At 45.0% G+C, this 21058-nt stretch overlaps 1 long non-coding RNA gene across 1 annotated transcript; it reads right to left on the reverse strand.

Moving 5' to 3' along the window:
- Nucleotides 1–5636: 5636 nt before the first annotated feature.
- Nucleotides 5637–20054, reverse strand: LOC141086688 (uncharacterized). The gene is made up of 3 exons (XR_012231638.1): nt 19772–20054; nt 12396–12429; nt 5637–5716 (listed from the first exon to the last, which is right to left on the reverse strand). It is a non-coding gene; the product is annotated as an uncharacterized lncRNA (long non-coding RNA).
- Nucleotides 20055–21058: the final 1004 nt, after the last annotated feature.

A 21058-nucleotide genomic window follows, 5' to 3' on the forward strand; every position in this document is an offset into this window, starting at 1 on the left:
GACTTATAAATTATGCTCATCACCTTTAAGATCATATGATTGGGGTTCCTGTAACCCCTATATATCCTAAGACAGGTCCCTGCATACCTCATAAAAAGTTTTACAGTTGTCCTGTGCCGTACGTAAATTGCTCTGTAAGGTGTCAGAGCGTGGTAGTCATGGATGAGCTGCTGCTCCTGCAAACTCTGGCACCCTACAGAAAACTGGTGTCCCAATTCCAGGGTGCTAGGTGTGGGGTGCATCACACTCACTTGTTGGCCATAGGCCTCCGTTAACTCCAGACTTCCATCTTCTGGCAGCATCACACACCATCCAGGTGACACCAAGTGCTTTTCAACAGTCAAGTGTTTGCTGAATAGTTCACGGTTATTACAGTAGAGCATGTAGAATAGGGTAGAACAGGGTACAGTCTTTCCCTCAGGTACCGGACAAAACATCAGCTCTATCACTCGTTCTGCATGGAGTATCCCTTTTCCTGCTGACTTCAATAACACTAAGGATTCCTCTCCACCGATTACAGTACACCCGGATTCCATTACCTCCTGCCTTAATGAGTCCGTGTCCATCTTTCTGTCACGCTCGCGCCTTGGCTGATTGGCGCGAGCCGGTGGGTTGTGGCCCCACTGTGCCACAGACCAGACTACCCTGGAAGGGGCATGACTAAGACATAGTAACATAGTAACATAGTAACATAGTAATTAAGGTTGAAGGGAGACTTTAAGTCCATCTAGTTCAACCCATATCCTATCCTAACTTGCCCTAACATGTTGATCCAGAGGAAGGCAAAAAAAACCCATGTGGCAACAGTAAGCTTCACATTGGGGAAAAAAATTCCTTCCCGACTCCACATACGGCAATCAGACTAGCTCCCTGGATCAACGCAATATTAAGGAGACTAGTGTATATACCCTGTAATATTATACTTTTCAAGAAAGGCATCCAGTCCCTTCTTAAATTTTAGTAGTGAATCACTCATTACAACATCATATGGCAGAGAGTTCCATAGTCTCACTGCTCTTACAGTAAAGAATCCGCGTCTGTGAGTATGCTTAAACCTTCTTTCCTCCAGACGTAGAGGATGCCCCCTTGTCCCCGTCACAGGTCTAAGAGTAAAAAGATCATTAGAAAGGTCTTTGTATTGTCCCCACATATATTTATACATTGTAATAAGATCACCCCTAAGCCTTCGATTCTCCAAACTAAATAACCCCAAGTGTAATAACCTGTCTTGGTATTGCAGACCCCCTAGTTCCCTAATAACCTTGGTCGCTCTTCTCTGCACCCGCTCCAGTTCAGCTATGTCTTTCTTATACACCGGAGACCAGAACTGTACACAGTATTCTAAGTGTGGTCGCACTAGTGACTTATATAGTGTCTTGGTCTTCTCTGGAGTTTCCAATGGTGAGGTCAGGGTTGTGCGACAGGCAGCTGCCAGGTGCCACTCCAGGGTGGTGTCTGGCTGTGACTGCTGGTCCCACTCGGGGATAGGACACTTGGTCAGGTGCGAGTGACAGGCAGGCAGATGGGCACGGCTGGTACCCAGGCAGGCACGGCTGAGATACAGGACAGGCTGGTACAGCTGTGACAAGCAGGCACAGCTTGAAGAAACAGGGCAAGCAGACACGGCTTGGAGACACAGGGCAAGCAGGCACGGCTTGGAGACACAGGGCAAGCAGGCACGGCTTGGAGAAACAGGGCAAGCAGGCACGGCTTGGAGACACAGGGCAAGCAGGCACAGCTTGGAGACACAGGGCAAGCAGGCACGGCTTGGAGACACTGGGCAAGCAGGCACGGCTTGGAGACACAGGGCAGGCGGGCACGGCTTGAGACACAGGGCAGGCGGGCACAGCCTGAGACACAGGGCAGGCGGGCACGGCTTGAGACACAGGGCAGGCTGGAGTGATGTATGACAGAACAGGGTTGGACCTGTTCATACAGGAGGTGCAGATACAGATACAGGCAGGAATGCGGAGTAGGCGGAGCCGCAGGAGTGCAGAGGAGGTGAAGCCGCAGGAGTGTGGAGTAGGCGGGGCCTGAAAGAGTACAGAGTAGGCGAGGCCTGAAAGAGTGCAGAGTAGGCGGGGCCTGCAAGAGGGCAGAGTAGGCGGGGCCTGCAAGAGGGCAGAGTAGGCAGGGCCTACAAGAGTGCAGAGTAGGAGGAGCTTGCAAGACTGCAGGGAAGGCTAAGCTTGCAAGAGTGCAGAGTGGGTGGAGCTTGCAAGAGTGCAGGGAAGGCTGAGCTTGCAAGAGTGCAGGGTAGGCGGAGCTTGCAAAAATGCAGAGTAGGCAGAGCTTGCAAGAGTGCAGAGTAGGCGGAGCTTGCAAGAATGCAGAGTAGGCGGAGCTTGCAAGACTGCAGAGCACAGACAGGGAGGACACAGGGAAAGCCACAGCAGGGAAAGGAACCACCGACAAGGAGACTGACAGACAGAGGTAGGACAGAGTTCAGACAGGGAAACAGTACGAGACAATGTACAGGGACCAAAGGATACAGGAAACAGGATATTCTGCATCCTGGAGGGTGGGCAGAGAAGTGCCAGGCAAAGTACAGAGACAAAGCTAGGACAAGACAGAGACCAGGATATTCTGCCTCCTGGAGGGAAGACAGAGAATTACTAAGCAAGGCTAAGAGTATTCCTCCAGAGGAGGAGGAGATACACAGGAGAGGACCTGGCAGGCTCAGTAGCAAGATACTGAGTTTAGACATTGCACAGGCAATGTTCCAGTGGATGGGGCAGGCTTAAATAGTAGAGGGCTCTAGGTAATTGGTCAGGGACACATTAGTCAGGTGCACCCTGACTCCATAAGAAGCAGAGAGTTTATGTGCCGCCCCCCTATACACACACAGCCAGGAAACATACAGTAGAGCAGAGGAACAGAGTACAGAGCATAGGGCTGGCAACAGACAGAATTCACAGCATGGCTTGGTGCAGTGAGCAGTTGGTGAGTGGGGGACGGGAGGCCATGCAGCGATGCCAGCACGGGTGTTACACTTTTCCTGCAGTCTTGCGGGCATGATGTGCCTCATGGTCCCAATACCAGTCTCGAGGTCCTGGGCCTGACAGCCGGATCCATACAGAATGGTGATATAGCAATCCACTGTCCCGAGTGACAGGCTGATACTGACCCTAGCAGCCCACTGCATGTGACCTCAACAGTCAACTAGCTTATTTTTACATTTACTCCTATCTGGCCGATTTCAAAATGGCCAGCATGCTCACCACCCATCTTGAAAAGTTTCCCCCCCTCCCATATACGGAACTAATGTGCCACAAACAGGAAGTTGACATCATCAACCATTCCCATTTTATTTAGGTGTATCCATATAAATGGCCCACCCTGTATAAAACACTTTTTCTGAGATATGCAGGGACATGTCTGATGAAATAAAGGGGTTGCAGGAACCCCATTCTTAAGATCTTAAAGGTCATGGGCATAGTTTTAAACCAAAAAACAGGTGACAGGTTCGTTTTAACACAAAAGTACCAACAAATCTGTCCACGTCAGAGTTGGCAACCTCACTTTTTTTTTCTAGACAGCTTATCCAAAAATCACAGACAGCCAACCTTTTTTACGGACACATTATAAAACCATAATAAATCTTTAAGATTATAAGTGGTTATATGTTTTCAGCCCATAATTCAGATATTCATTGCGAACTATTAAATGATGATAATTACAGTCAAAGTAACCTGTACAAATTTCTCCAATCTCAAAAAAAATCACAGACACATCAAATTTTTTACAGACATGGGAAATAATTTACATATTTTTATGGACTGTCTGGGAATTTCTAGACTGTTGGCAACCCTGGTTCATGTCTGTACCTATACACACAGTGGGGAAAATAATTATTTGATATACTGCCAATTTTGCAGGTTTTCCTACCGAGAAAGAATGGAGGGGTCTGTTATTTTTATTGTAGGTACACTTCAACTGTCAGAGACAGAATCTAAAAAAAAAAAAAAAAACACAGAAAGCCACACTGTATGATTTTTAAATTATTTAAAATGTATTGCATGAAACACTAACCAGCAAGAATTCTGGCTCTCACAGACCTGTTAGTTTTTCTTTAAGAAGCCCTCCTACTCTGCACTCATTACCTGTATTCATTGCGTGTGTTTGAACTCGTTGCCTGTATAAAAGACACCTGTCCACAAACTCCATCACACTCCAAACTCTACACCATGGCCAAGACCAAAGAACTGTCTAAGGAGGACATCAGGGACAAAATTGTGGACCTGCACAAGACTGGAATGGGCTGCAGGACCATAGGCAAGCAGCTTGGTGAGAAGGCAACTGTTGGCACAATTATTAGAAAATGGAAGAAACAAACACAAGTTGGCTGTCAATCTTTCTTGGTCTGGGGCTCCATGCAAGAACTTGCCTCGTGGGGTAAGGATGATTCTGAAAAAGGTCAGAAATCAGCCCATAACTATATGGGAGGGTCGAGTCAATGACCTGAAGAGAGCTAGGACTACAGTCTCAAACATTACTGCTAGTAATACATCGTCATGGATTAAAATCCAGCAGGTCCCCCTGCTCACGTAGCACATGTCCAGGCCCATTTAAAGCTTGCCAATGACCATCTGCTAAAGGAGGCATGGGAGAAGGTCATGTGGTCAGATGAGACCAAAATATAATTTTTTTTGTATCTACTCCACTTGCCGTGTTTGGAGGAAGAAGGATGAGTACAACCCCAAGAACACTGTCACAGTCATGAAGCATGGTGGGGATAACATCATACTTTGGGGATGCTTTTCTGCAAAGGGGACAGGACGACTGCACAATATAGAAGGTAGGATGGATGGGGTCATGTATCACGAGATTTTCGCCAAAAATCTCCTTCCCTCAGTAAGAGCATTGAAGATGGATCGTGGCTGGGTCTTCCAGAATGACAATGACCCAAAACACACAGCCAGGGAAACTAGAGTGGCTCCATAACAAGCATTTCAAAGTCTTAGAGTGGCCTAGCCAGTCTCCAGACCTGAATCCAATAGAAAATCTTTGGAAGGAGCTGAAACTCAATGTTACCCAGTGACAGTCCCGAAATCTGAAAGATCTGTAGAAGATCTGTATGGAGGAGTGGGCCAAAATCCCTCCTGCAGTGTGTGCAAACTTGGTCAAGAACTACAGGAAACGTCTGACCTCTGTAATTGCAAACAAAGGTTTCTGTACCAAATATTAAGTTCTGTCTTTCTATTGTATCAAATACTTATTACAGGCAATAAAATGCAAATTTATTATGTAAAAATCTTACAATGTGAGTTTCTGGATTTTTTTTTTAAGATTCTGTCTCTCACAGTTGAAGTGTACCTACGATAAAAATAACAGACCTCTCCATTCTTTGTAGGTGGGAAAACTTTGTAAAATCGGCAGCACAGCAAATATTTATTTTCCCCATGGTATATACTGTATATATATCTATATATATTATATATATAGCATAATATGTTACGCTATATTTAGAACAGTGCTACCCTAGGCACTCACCTAGTGGCAAATACAGTCCTGCTTGTGGGGACTCACATGGAAACTGGACCTGTTGGGACGTGGGACCCGGGACCTAAGCTGCTATCTGAAGATTGTGGCACTTGGAGAACATCAGAAAATTGTACAATTCACTAATTTACAGACCTGAAAACTCCTGTAGAGGGGTTTTATATTTTTAAAGTGTGGTCGTCATAGGAGACTTCAATCCGGGGTTAGCATCCATCTGAAAAGGAGAGGAGGAAAAAGAATTGTGAGGAGAGCCTTATTAGTCCTCTTCTTTTAGTTACTCAGCAGCACTGGGAGTCTTTTCAGAAATAAGGTTCTTTATAATGCCCTTCCTTCTTCTCATTTTCAGATAGATACAAGCACAGTATAAAGCCTGCATGATGGTAGCATTCAGGTGTCATTATATGAACAAACATATTGGCAACCACTGTGGCCGCCATATGGACAGCCTGGTACAGGTTTTATCTTTCCTTCTCCCATACAAAAAGTGTGCGCTATTGATGTCTGTAGTTGGCACTTTGTCGAATGGCCTCATGGTTCGAGCTCAGAAACAGAACACATTAGGAATATGATTTTATCTTTTCCCATCGTAGAACTATAATAGGGAATCGTGGTGCTGCCTTCTACGTGTCGCCCTGGCTGATGTCTGGGCTGAACAGCTATAATTCATAAAATCTCAGGATCTCTGAGAAATAAGCATGAGCTAAAGCATTACACAAGACTAAAGATTATATTATCGGGATTTATACTCACCTCCATTGCGTGACAAGCACCATAAAGTATCTTATACATCACTGGCTGCTGAAATCACTCTGTCGCTGGAGTAGTTTCACAGTCTCTGTAATTTCATGTTATATTAAGGCAATAAATCTTGACATGACATACTTTTACAATCTGAGGAACTCTCCACACAAGATGAATGGACCAATGGATGGATGGACTGATGAATGGACCGATGGATGGACTGATGGATGGACCGATGAATGGACGAATGGACTGATGGATGGACCAATGGATGGACCAATGTATCTACGAATGGATGGATTGATGGATGGAACGATGGATGGAACGATGGATGGACTGATAGATGGATCGATGAATGGACCGATGGATGGACCAATGGATGGATGGACTGATGTATCTACGAATGGATGGATGGATTGATGGATGGAACAATCGATGGATGGACCTATTTTTTTTTTCTGTAACAGGAGTGAAATGAGGACTGTCTTGAAGTGTAAACACAATCTTTGCCACGGGATCTTGTTAAGATTTATCTGAACATACCAGAAGAACGCCTTATATTAGCACAACAGCTGCATGTGCACAATGTAAGGGCGCCAGGCACAGATCTGGCAAGCATCATAGCCCAAGATATTAGAAGTCATTAGTTCCTGGAGATGGTTTTTGTGATTATATTATAGGAGATTGCGCGGTAATGTTTATGTCAGAGACATTATATAAACCCATTTTGACATCTGCACATCTTACAGGACTGAGCTGACAGATAAAAGCGCTCAGATTCTTCTTGAACAATAACAAGTTTATTTGAAAAATCGCATTACCTTTCATAATTGTTGATAAGGGAATTGCCCAAACTGCAATTCCCCGTATTATATGTCTATAATCTAAATTCAGAGGCGTAGCTTTCGGACATAGTTGTACTCCGTCACGGCTTTCAGCTACATAAGAAGATAAAAGAATATTTAATGACAAATGTACTTAAAGGGATTTAATTCGGATTTTATATGGGAGGCCAAAGAGCTTTAATCTTGTAGTCCAAATCACAGTTATTAGTGGGGGTCCCACACCCGGCTCCCTCTCCAATCAGCTGTTATCAGGTCGACAGTGACCAGAAGTATACAGTGAATGAAGGCAGAAAAAAACAGCTCCATACAATTTATAGTAGCTGCTCTTGGGTACTGCGGTTCGGTTCACATTCACTTCTAAGGGGGCTAGGCTGCAATATCCGAGAACGACCACTACACATTGCATTACAGCACTGCCAGTGCATACTTCCAGTAGTACCAGGCGTCAGTCTCCAAATGATCGAATTACAAAAGGATAAAAGTTCTGGACAACCACTTTAAGTTACAACTCTAACTGCCTTTGTGGATTTGAGTGGGATGACCCCATACTAGTCCATCAACAGTCAGAAGGGAATTGCCTGCTTCTCTTGTGGGCCCCATTTATCATGTCCCAACCTAGTTCCACTGCAGTTCACTCTGTTTTCTGGTAAGCTTCTTTGAACCTCAGACAAATAATAAGTAGGCAGGGAGGCATGGTTGATTGTTAACCATATGTGTTATCAGTGTCTCATCTACGTCCTATGGACTCTATTAATCTAGGTGTTTTGTTCAGAATGGAGAAAAACACCTTTAAATGTTGTAAAAAGGTTGCTACTTTTGGTGCTTTATTGCCAGTTTTAGCAAGCTCCACCATAGTGGGAAGAGCTGGGACAGGATAAGGCGGGGTGAAGCCCTCCTGAAAAATTCAGCAAAACTTGTGGCTTACATTATGCCAGAAATGGACTAACATTACTGAGCGGAGCAACCTGAAACAAGTTTTCCTCAAGAATATCACTGTATTTTGCATCATCCATCTTCCCCTTGACTATGACCATTTTCCCTGTCCCTGCTGCCGACAAACATTGCCACAACATGATGCTGCCACCACCACGTTTAACTGTGGAGATGGTGTTCTTGGGGTGATGAGCTGTGTTGGATTGGCACCCGACATAGCATTTATCTTGGTGGCTAAAATGTTAAATTTTGGCTTTATCTGACCACAGCACCTTCCTTCATACATTTAAAGTCTACCACAAGTCTTTTGGCAAACTCAAAACAAACAATTTTTATGTGTAAGTAAAGGCTTTTTTCTGCCTACTCTTCCACAAAGGCCACCTCTATGGAGTGTACTACAGCTTATTATGGTCATATGTACAGATACACCAGTCTCTGATTGGGACCGCTGAAGTTCCTTCTTGGTTATCTTTGTTCTTTATGCTGCCTCTCTGATTAATGCCCTCCTTGCCCAGGCTGAGAGTTTTGGTGGTTGTCCCTCTCTTAGCAGGTTTGTTGTGGTACCATTTTCTTTCCATTTGATGATAATGAATTTGATGGTGCTCTGGGGGATCATCAGAGATTGGGATTTTTTTTATAACCCAACCCTGACTTGTACTTCACAACAACTTTGTCCCTGACTTTTTTTGGAGATCTCCTTGGTCTTCATGGTGTTGTTTGGTTAGTGGTGCTTCTTGTTTAATGGTGTTGCAGCCTTTATAGCCTTTCAGAAAAGGTGTGCATATACTGATGGGTCGCCCTCACACCCAGGGCAGTGGGGTACTCGGTACCGGGCCCGATGGTCCTCAATGGGAGATGTCACGGTAGCTGGAACCCAGCCCGTGGCCCCGGACGCCCATTGTAAATGTTCAGTGTCAATGTGTAAGTCGTGACGCCACCTGTGGTGTTCGGCAATGAAGATGTAAGCCAACGCTGCAGACAGATCCTCTGGGACAGATGGTGTGGTGCAGCAATGATGTTATAGCCCTCCACAGGCAGGGCTGTAGTCCCAGGGCAGAGTAGGTGAAGTGACACATAGATGGTGTAAGTGTCAGGCGCAAGGGATGTAGCAGTGCTGGGCAGGTTGGCGCAGGAATAAGTGGAGGACACCAGGGCATGTAGTTCCAAAGCTTTACTCACAGTCTGTTGTACAAACAGGTGCCTGCCTCCGTGCCGTGTCCTACGGGTCAGGGACTCAGTCAACCTCCAGGCCAGATGGAATACTCCTTTCCAACACTCCGCCAACATGTGCCTTTCTGAACGCCTCATCTTATAGCGCCTTTGAGTGAAGTACTCCTAGTACTGAGTTACACTGGAGTTCCTCCTGTCCGATGTTCTTATGAACTCTACTTCTACGGCAGACAGCTGTAGCCTGCTTCGGGGACTTCTTGCTACTAAGTCCCGGCTCACTATCCAGTTGCTGTTGTGCCCCCAAGTCTTGTGTGGTAATAAAGTGGTCACAACTTCTATTCCTCCGGTGTCTGCTGCAGGACCATTAGTATCCATACAACCTCGGGGACCGGGCCCCGGCCTTGCGCTTGGAACTTCTAGGAAGGGTTCTCTTCTAACCAACGTCCTCTGTTCCCTTTTACTCCTCACGTTCCGTACTAGTCTTTCTTTGTTATGGAGAATCAGGCTTTCAGTCAATGTTGCTCTCTCTCTTCCTTTCCCGTGCCAGCAGACCCAGGTCACTGGGATCTGCTGCAGCACTTCCATCCATCTATCCCTCTCTCCAGGGATCTTCTCTCCAACTCTCTAACCAACTCACTGACTCAGCTGTTGTCCTAAACTCTTCCCGCTCTTTGTAATGTAATCTAACTCCACCCACCTCCCAGCATGTTTCGTGTTCCAAGCAGGGAGCCACCAATGGGTGCTTTGCTATACTCCAAGCAGGGAGCCGCCGAAGGTGCTTTGCTACACTACTTTGTGGTGTGGGGTGCAGGTGTTGGAGCGTGGTCAGGAGTCTCCACCTTACCTGGATGGTGGGATACCACACCTCAGGAGGAGGTGCAGTACCTCTGTGGCGACTGATCCTCAGGGGCGCCACACTGACAGACCGTGTGACACTTAGACTGCACACAATTGGACTTGCTTTCACTCAACATATGACTTAGGTAGTTTTTAGAGGCTTCATAGCAAAAGGAGTGAATACATATTCATACCAATTTTTAGCTATTTCATCCCATATATATATTTATTTTTCTCACTACACTTCACCAATTTAGATTATTTAGTGCTGATGCACAAACACAAATCGGATTACAAAAATATTTAAAGGGAACCTGTCACCATTTTTGTCCAATGTCAGTTACCTTTCAGGGCTGATATACAGCATTCTATAATGCTGTATATCTGCCCCCAACCCGACCTGAAGGAGAAGAAAAATAACTTTTATTATACTCACCTGCGTGGCGGTCCGGCCCGAGGGGTGTCGCTTCTTCTTGCTTCATGTGGATGACACGTCTCTGCAACATCCACACAGACTCCTCAGCATCGCGCTCCTGCGCAGGCGTACTTATTTGCACTGTTGAGGGCAGAGCATAGTTCTGCAGTGCGCAGGTGCCTGGGCTGTTTGCAGTTCAACAGGGCAGAGAAGTTCACCTGCGCAGGATCATGGTGCTGAAGCAAGCAGGAGGACGGCATCGCAAGAAGATGGGACCAAAAAGAGCGACACCCCCGCAGGTGAGTATAATAAAAGTTATTTTTCTTCTCTTCCAAGTCGGGTTGGGAGCTTATCTACAGCATTATAGAATACTGCATATCAGCCCGGAAAGGTGATTGCCATAACTTATATCGGCCAAAACTGGTGACTGGTTTAAATACAGATTGTAATGTAGCAAAAAAGGTAAAAAGCCGAAGGGGGTGAATACTTTCACAAGCCACTGTATGCTGCCTTGTCCAAAGGCACCCATTCACATTAGATAAACGTCATTCAAACCTGCTGATTATAGCACAATTGCCCGATCACTCTGAACTATGATAAAGAAACAGTCGGTTTGAAACGCATAAGGCCATGAGTTTCTTGCCTTTTTTCTAATCTAATTTTACCTATATATTAAAGATTTTTGTTAATAAATATTCACCAATAGATCTGTTGCTGGATACCTTTCATTCTTTGATACTTATCTGAGCACTATATGTGATGTCTTATCTTAGTACTGTATATGCTGTCATATCTTAGCACTGTATGTAATATCTTATCTGAGCAGCACCGTACCTGTTGTCTTATCTGAGCACTATATGTAATATCTTATCTGAGCACTGTATGTAATATCTTATCTGAGCATTGTATGTGCTGTCTTGTCTGGAAACTGTATGTGCTGTCTTGTCTGGGAACTGTATGTGCTGTGTTATCTGGGTATTGTATGTGCTGTGTTATCTGAGCATTGTATGTGCTGTCTTATCTGAGCTCTCCATGTAGTCTTATCTGGGTACTGTATGTGGTCTTATCTGAGCACTGTATGTGCCGTCTTATTTGAGCACTGTATATGTTGTCTTATCTGGGTATTGTATGTGCTGTGTTATCTGAGCACAGTATGTGTTGTCTTATCTGAGCACTGTATGTGCCGTCTTATTTGAGCACTGTATATGTTGTCTTATCTGGGTATTGTATGTGCTGTGTTATCTGAGCACAGTATGTGCTGTCTTATCTGAGCACTGTATGTGCTGTTTTATCTGAGCTCTCCATGTAGTCTTATCTGGGTACTGTATGTGATGTCTTATCTGGGTAATAGATGCAACATTTGGTCAGCTGCAGACAAATTCATTATGGCACGTTTGTGCACCCATATTACAGATGCAAGTCCCGGCTGATCAGTGGTCTAAGGCCGGGATCACACGCACGAGAAACACGGCCAAGTCTCCCATGTTAATACCAGGCACTGCTGCCGGCACTCGGATCGGAGCGTGCGGCGACAGTGCCGGGTATTAACATACGAGACTCGGCCGTATTCCTTGCATGTGTGATCCTGTCCTAAGGATCCAAACTGGCAGCTTCATCTATAAACGACAGGTAATATCACTGTGTAGTGCTGCATATACAGCAGTGTTCAGTAGACTTGCATTTATTTGGTCTGCCATTGTTTTCATTCCTTGAAGGGAAACCATACCACTTGCGCCCACATTGTGAGTGAAGAATCTAGATGTTTCTTCTATTATTACTTGGATATAGCAAACATAATTTAATATAATGTAAGATCTTTTCCTGGGCTATTAATGTATCCATAAAAATGCTGTCCACATTTTTTTTATTAAAACGTCAGTAAAGTGCGGTTAATAACCCTGGTAAGGTGCACGAGCATTGAGAATACCCCCGGTTTCCCCAGCTCCCATTACCTTACTTTAGCTGAGACTGCAGTACAACATGGATCTATAAGAAGCAAACCACATAATGCTTTGTAAGCAAGCACAATCAATATAAATACATAATACATAATATAGCCAAAATCCTCAACCCAGTACATGGAGGGGTAATAAATCTATAAAAGCACATAAAAATAAAAAGGGCTGCAGAAATATACTGCTGAACTTTTTGTGCAATATGTTTATATAAAATTAGGGTAATCCTTTCATTTCTCTGCAAATTTTCTGTAGAATGAGGCATTTGAAGACATAGGAGTGTACAGAAGAATAATCTAGACAATCTGCCCACAATTACGATAATTATAAAACAATGCATTACAGTATTATACATGACTGCTCGGTCACCTGACTTACATGTTGGTTTAATCATTGTCCTGTCAATATGACATTTACTCCCAGCTGCAGCTAGGACCCATTGTAAAAGTATGCAAATAGCGCACTCTAGTGGGCATTGCACTGTAACTACAAGTGTAAGTAGGTAGCTGCTCTTTGCTTTTTCTAGCTGGTCATCCACAAGGTTCATGCACAAGACCATAAAAATTAGACAAGTGCTATCCATCGTTTTTATGGATAGCACTCGTCCTTATTTTTTTCTATGGGGCTATGCACATGTCTGTTTTTTGTCCTCATACTGAGTTGGTACAAAGAAAAAAATCAGTAAGCACGAGTTGCATCCGGCCAATAATGTCTATGGGTCTGTAGAAAAAATCAGACCGCACTCGGATGGCATCTGAGCAGTGTTAAACTGGGTTGCCAAGGGCCCACCAGTAACCAACTCCAGGGCCCCACTTTTCAGCTACATGCAAATGTGACATTATCCTCAATCACAAATTAATATAACGATGACCTGGGTAGATTATTGCATGAATAAGATGCTGCATTTATCTGTACATAGTGATTCATGTATATAGTGCCATGTACCGCTCATATAAGAGGGTGGCTCTTGCACGGGGCCCACCGGAAGATTTTCCTGTGGGCCAGTCAAAGCCTGTGAGGTAGCCTTGGTTATAGTAGAAAGTTGCATGAAGATCATGCTCACATATAGTAGATAGATCATTTCTCCAGAGCTGAGAAAAAAAATTGCAGGTAATTACAGTAGGAGAAAATTGGATATCATGTTAAAGAGATTGTCCAGGTTTGGCACAAAAGTCTTCTAATCACTCTTTGTGACTGCAGACTTGTGAATCCTCACAGTGGCACCGTGTGCGTTGTCAGGATTCTCTGATGCTGGGGCAAAACAGCAATGTAGATGCAATATATACACTTCTTGCCGCCTTCTAACTAGACATGTGCAGTCTCGCTCAATTCACTTGTACTGAGCAAGGTGACACACGTCTAGTTGGAATGTGGCTGGGAGTATGCATGTGACATACTTGTGGTCACATGGCAACCCAGTCCTGGAGATACCTAGAATCCTGACAACATGCTGCACGCTGTGAGGATTCACAAGTCTGCAGTCACAAACGGTGATTTCATTTTTTACTCTTCGCCACGACAGCACCCACTGGAGGTATCGGATCCGCCCATTTGGAACAGGAAACCCTACAGGAAAGATAAAAGGGGCGGTCCGCCTTTCCTCCTCAGTTTTGGTTTCCTGTTCCAAATGGAGCAGGATCCTGCAGGATCTTACCTGGGCCATGCATCCGCCTGTGCGGTCTCCTCGGGAACGGCAGGGGCTGCGGTCCGGAAGCAGCGTCGGGGGAGACTCCGTTTGACGGTTCCCCCCTCGTCTGGTGGCATAATGGTGATGACCGGGTCCGGGGAAGGCCGCCCGGTCTTACCAGGGAGCGGACCGGTCTGGCATCCGGAGGCAGAACACCCCCCCCCCCCTTCGGTGGTGATACAGCGTGGGAGGTGAAGCAATGAGCGTGCGAACCGCGCGTGTGAGTAGCGGTGGCGCAGGAGCCGGCCGGCGCCCGACGCTCCTATACCCCGGAAGTAATGGTTGAACTTCCGGGGTAGGATGGCGATGACGCGGCGCATGCGCCCTGACACAGGGCGACGTCCGGGGGGGCACGACAGGAGTGAAGATAAAACAGCGCTGCAGCGCTGCAACGATGGAACCATGTCGTCCCCCACGGAGTCGCAGGCCCCAGCAGGGGATTCAGCTGGGGGCAATTCCACCAGGGACCGCAGCGCCAGGACAGAGACTGCCCGCAGGAGCGAGGCAGCAGAAACCAGATCCAGACCGTCTCAGCCATCCGACCCGGTATTAAGCTTCACTGGGTGAGTGTGCAAAGTATATACTCTACCTATTAAGCTAACTTCCTCCCCCCCTCTCTTTACCTTTGACCTCCCACTTCAGTCAAAGAAAAAAGAAAAAATTAAACATAAAGAATGCGCATTATGTTCAGAGCCTCTCCCTGACTCCTACCCCAAAAAACTCTGCAAACAATGCATGAAAGAGACCAGGCAGGGGTCGACGATATCCTCTAAAGATATCCGAGCCATAATTAGGGAGGAGATACAAGCCATCAACCGCGCCAGCACTCCCTCAGAGTCCAGTCATAAGAAACAGGTCGTTGTTAGTTCAGAGTCAGAGGAAGAACAGGAGTTAAACTCAGGCTCCGCATTCACGTCCTCATCGTCATCCTCGGAGATGGAAGGACGCGCATGTTTTCCACTGGACAGCGTAGATAACCTAGTAAAAGCGGTTAGAAATACTATGGGGTGTGAAGAGGAAAGGGGAGCCCAAACCGTGCAGGACATTATGTTTGCGGGATTGGCAGAAAAAAAGAGGAGATCATTTCCGGTGATACCGGCAATTAAGGACCTCATCAAAAGAGAGTGGGAAAAGCACGACCAGAGGGGTTTTCTCCCATCAGCCTCAAAACGGAAGTATCCGTTCACTGATGAAGACCTATTGAAATGGACTAAAATACCAAAGGTGGATGCCGTCATAGCCTCCACTTCCAAACAGACCTCGATCCCGGTCGAGGACGCAGGATTGTTAGCAGACCCATTAGACCGAAAGGCAGAATCTTCGCTCAAAAGGTCCTGGGAGTCCACCACCGGGATATTCAAACCCGCATTAGCCAGCACATGTACTGCTAGATCAATGCTGGTATGGCTAGATCAATTAGATCAGCAGATCGAACAAAGAATGTCAAGGGAGAAACTGCGTGCAGCCATCCCGTTGATAAGAGGTGCAGCTGCCTTCATGGCAGATGCTTCAGCGGACACCCTAAGACTGGCAGCGAGGTCGGCAGCCCTGGTGAATAACGCCAGACGCGCGCTGTGGATAAAAAGCTGGAAAGGGGACGCACAATCAAAATCCAAAATTAGTGCAACCCCATGCGAGGGTGAGTTCCTCTTCGGAAAAGCCTTAGACGAAATTCTCGCCAAGGCAAAAGAGAGGAAAAAGGCCTTCAGTGATTCTCCCATTCCGTTTTATAGGAAAACCTTTAAGAGACGGCCATTCGGGAGAAGAAGACAGTCGGACAGAACGAATAGATGGGCCACGAAAGACGAAAAGCAGAAGGGTACCATCTTCAGAGGGCCAACATATAGGAGAGATAAAAATTAAGAGTTTAGACCCACCAGTTGGGGGTAGATTAAAATTTTTTGTTACCAAATGGGAACAAATTACGTTAAGCCCATGGATTTTAAACATAATCAGGGAAGGAATAAAGATTGAATTCCTTCAGATCCCTTATGAATTCTTTGTTATAACTCGCCTTAATTCCTCAGTTTAGCAAAAGGCTCTCGAAGACGAGATTCGAGTCCTACTAGCTAAAAAAGTTTTAGTTGACGTCCCTGAGGAACAAGAGGGTAGAGGCTTTTACTCTCCCCTGTTTTTGGTTTCTAAACCAGACGGTACATTTAGAACCATTATTAATTTAAAGAAGCTTAATTCATTTATAAGAAATTATAACTTCAAAATGGAATCAATTAGATCCACTATAAAGCTTCTTTTCCCAAATTGCGTAATGGCAGGGATTGATTTAAAAGATGCTTATTATCATCTCCCTATTCACAATAGATTCCAGAAATACCTAAGAGTCGCAGTGGAAGTCGAGGGCAGGATTCGTCATTTCCAATACGCGGCCATGCCCTTCGGGCTTTCCACGGCACCCAGAATATTTACCAAGGTGATGGCAGAAGTGATGGCCTACCTTCGCCAAAAGGACACACTGATCGTGCCGTATTTAGACGACTTCCTAATAATTGGGAATTCAGTCAAACAATGTACCGAACGCGTGACTGACGCAATCTCGTCTTTTCAGAGCCTTGGCTGGATCATCAATATCCAAAAGTCCAGACTCGATCCACAATCTCTCCAGACATTTCTAGGATTTCAACTAGATTCCTTGACCCAGAGATGTCTACTACCTCAGGTAAAAATCACCCTCACGAAACAAAAAATACGAGCAGCTATAGATAGACCACGGGTGTCCTTGAGAGGAGCAATGTCACTATTAGGATCACTAAATTCTTGCACCCCGGCAGTCCAGTGGGCCCAGTACCATGTCCGTACACTACAACACCAGATCCTCCAGGAGGATAAGCGACATAGTGGGCATTTACAGAGCAAAATAACCCTGTCACAAGAAGTCTTGACTTCTCTAGAGTGGTGGTTAGATGATGACCATTTATGTTCAGGAGTTCCATGGGTTATAGTTCCATCCTGTACCGTAACCACCGATGCCAGTCCCCAGGGCTGGGGAGCCCACATGGAGAATGAGTTTCATCAGGGAAGGTGGAATAGAGAGGAATGCGAATACTCATCCAATTTAAAAGAACTGACTGCAGTGTTCTATGCTCTATACAACTTCCTTCCGCAGCTCCAACAGAAGCATGTCAGGATCCTATCGGACAACACCACCACCGTGGCCTATATAAACAGACAAGGAGGAACTCGATCAGAGACTCTGATGTCTTCAGCGGCAAGAATTTTAAACTTAGCAGAAAACTATTTTTTGTCCCTCTCGGCCCTTCATATCAGAGGCAAGAGCAATCAAAAGGCAGACTTCCTAAGCCGACACACTCTACGGCAAGGAGAGTGGTGCCTCAATCAGAAGGTCTTCAGGGACATAGTAGCCCTATGGGGACAACCCGAGGTGGACCTTTTCGCCACAAAGGAGAACAGGCAGATAAAAACATTTGCCTCCCTATCTCCATCAGATCACCCATACATACTAGACGCCCTTCTAGTTCCATGGAATTTCAACCTGGCGTATGCGTTCCCTCCATTGATCCTCCTACCTCAAGTAATTCGGAAGATCAGAGACGACAAAGCAAGGATAATCTTAATAGCACCGTTCTGGCCAAAAAGACCGTGGTTTTCGTGGCTGCAAATTATGTCAATAACAGATCCTTGGGTCCTTCCTTCGACTCCCAACCTACTCTCCCAAGGCCCCTTTTTCCACCCTCAAGTGGTCAGCTTGCACTTGACGGCGTGGAATTTGAGAGGCAGTTATTGAGGACAAGAGGGTTCTCTGAGTCTTTAATTACTACACTACTACAAAGTAGAAAACAGTCCACAACCCAAATTTACACTAGAATATGGAAAAAATTTCTTCAATTCCATACAGTACCTCATACAGCAGAAGTTCCGATAATCCCAATCTTAGAATTTCTGCAGAAAGGGAAAGACTTAGGCTTAGCAGTAAATACGCTAAGAGTACAAATATCGGCATTAGGAGCACTATATAGCCATAATATAGCAGGCAACAAGTGGATAACTCGATTCATTACAGCAAGTGAACGAATAGCTCCAATCCACATACCCTCCGTCCCTACATGGGATCTAAATCTGGTCTTAGACGCCCTAACGGTAGACCCCTTTGAGCCGATCGACACAATACCCTTCAAACACTTAGCACTTAAAATGGCCCTCTTGGTAGCACTGACCTCAGCTAGAAGAGTGGGTGATATCCAGGCCTTGTCAATAGATCCACCTTTTTTCAAGAATACCAAGACAGATTGGTATTAAAACCAGACCCTGCCTACCTGCCAAAAGTGGCAACAAAATACCATAGATCTCAGGAGATACTCCTCCCAACCTTCTATATAAATCCCTCTACTCCGGAAGAGCAGAAGTTCCATACTCTGGACGTCAAAAGAACTGTCCTAAAATATATTGAGAGGTCCAACAGTTGGAGGCAGAGTAGGGCCCTATTTGTTTCATTTCAGGGCTGTAAGAAGGGGTATGGAGTCACGAAGAGCACCATTTCCCGGTGGATCAGAGAGGCCATTCGTTTAGCCTACTCCGCAAAAAACGAAGATCCTCCAGGGAACATCAGGGCACGTTCCACCAGGGCAATGGCAACTTCTTGGGCGGAAAAGGGAGATGTTCCGATTGAAACTATATGTAAGGCGGCAGTTTGGTCATCCCCTTCTACGTTCTATAACCACTATAGACTTGACCTTTCATCAGCCTCTGACTTGAGCTTTGGCAGGACTGTCCTTGGCACGGTGGTCCCACCCAGGTGATGGTCTCTGGAATCTCTCCAGTGGGTGCTGTCGTGGCGAAGAGTAAAAAGCCGGATTACTTACCGGTAATGCTCTTTTAATGAGTCCACGACAGCACCCGCTCACTTCCCTCCCTAAAGATATCAATAGTTAAAGTATATCAACCAAATAATGGATAAGAAAGATGTTAAAATAAGAGAACATTGCCTAATCCTTGGCGGTCCTTCTGGTACTCTGAAACGTAAAACTGAGGAGGAAAGGCGGACCGCCCCTTTTATCTTTCCTGTAGGGTTTCCTGTTCCAAATGGGCGGATCCGATACCTCCAGTGGGTGCTGTCGTGGACTCATTAAAAGAGCATTACCGGTAAGTAATCCGGCTTTTCTGTGCCAAACCTCAACAGCCCCTTTAATAAATTACATTCATGCGTAAAAACTGATGTAATGTGGGTTTTAACTCTGCGATATGTCAATACTTTCTGCGGATTTTTGTTGTGGATTTTACCCTTTGCCGTACATACGGTGAAATACGCTGCCGTTCGTAAATGTCTCCATTTTTCAATAATAGCACTCACAGGTGATGGTGGAATATTTAGGAAGGACGAAATTTCAGGAACTGATTGATACACTGGAGACGTCCTAATACAGGACCACGCTGACATTCAGTGATCTCTATAGCACGAGCCATGCTGTCAGTAGCTGTCATGTTAGTAAAGACAGACGGCATGCCAAGGGGATGGATATTATACTCCTGTATAATTTGGACGTAATGAAAAACCTGAATTGAGTGATAAAGATGTGTGTCCTAAGACTTTTTTGAAAATGTCTAACATCTGCCCGACTCCATAACTAGCCAATCACTTGTACTGTCTACACTAGCATGGCCGCTGAGCCCAGTAATGCGCGGCCGAGTAGTGCTATTTTTCTCTTATTTTTACCTTCTCTTCCCTTTAGTACTTATTCATTGACTCTTGTATCCTTTAATAAGATGTGTAGTAGAGGGGTAACAAGGACACTAAACTTCAGGAAAGCAAATTTCCAACGGATGAGAGATGATCTTGGTGCAATTAACTGGGACGATATCCTGAGACAAAAAAATACACAAAGAAAATGGGAGACGTTTATTAGCATCCTGAATAGGATCTGTGCACAATATATACCGTATGGGAATAAACATGCTAGAAATAGGAGGAAACCACTATGGCTAAATAGAGCTGTAAGGGGAGCAAAAAGTGACAAAAATAAAGCATTTAGAGAATTAAAGCAAGTAGGTAGTGATGAGACATTAAATAAAGATAGAAGACTAAATAAATTCTGTAAAAAGCAAATCATATTCTTTAACTACATAAATAGTAAGAAACTAAAAAATGATAGTATTGGTCCCCTTAAAAATAGTCTGGGTGAAATGGTGGATGAGGATGAGGAAAAAGCCAATATGCTAAATGACTTTTTTTTCAACAGTATTTACACAAGAAAATCCCATGACGGATAACAGGATCAGTGATAAAAAAAAAATTCTCCATTAAATGCCACCTGCTTAACCCAGCAGGAAGTACGGCGGTGTCTAAAAATCACTCAAATTGACAAATCCCTGGGCCTGGATGGGATACACCCCCGAGTACTGTAGGAATTAAGCACAGTCATTGATAGACCATTATTCTTAATCTTTAAAGATTCCATAATAACAGGGTCTGTACCACAGGACTGGCATATAGCAAATGTGGTGCCAATATTCAAAAAGGGGACAAAAACTGAACTTGGAAATTATAGGCCAGTAAGTTTAACCTCAACTGTGGGTAAAATCCTGGAGGGTTTTCTAAGAGATACTATACTGGAGTATCTGAAGAAGAATAACCTCATGACCCAATATCAACATAGGTTTACAAGGGACCGTTCATGTCAGACTAATCTGATAAGCTTTTATGAAGAGGTAAGTTCCGGACTGGACCAAGGAACTGCAGTGGACGTGGTGTACATGGACTTTTCAAAAGCTTTTGATACGGTGCCACAAATGGTTGATACATAAAATGAGAACAATGGGGACAGGGGAAAATATGTGTAAGTGGGTTAAGAGCTGGCTCAGGGATATGAAACAAAGGGTGGTTATTAATGGAGCACACTCGGACTGGGTCACAGTTAGCAGTGGGGTACCACAGGGGTCAGTATTGGGCCCGCTTTTCAACATATTTATTAAAGACCTTGTAGGGGGCATAGAGAGTAGAATT

Source organism: Dendrobates tinctorius, unplaced genomic scaffold (assembly GCF_039654945.1).
Source record: "Dendrobates tinctorius isolate UK_male_01 unplaced genomic scaffold, ASM3965494v1 ptg000032l, whole genome shotgun sequence".
Taxonomy (NCBI): Eukaryota; Metazoa; Chordata; class Amphibia; order Anura; family Dendrobatidae; genus Dendrobates; species Dendrobates tinctorius.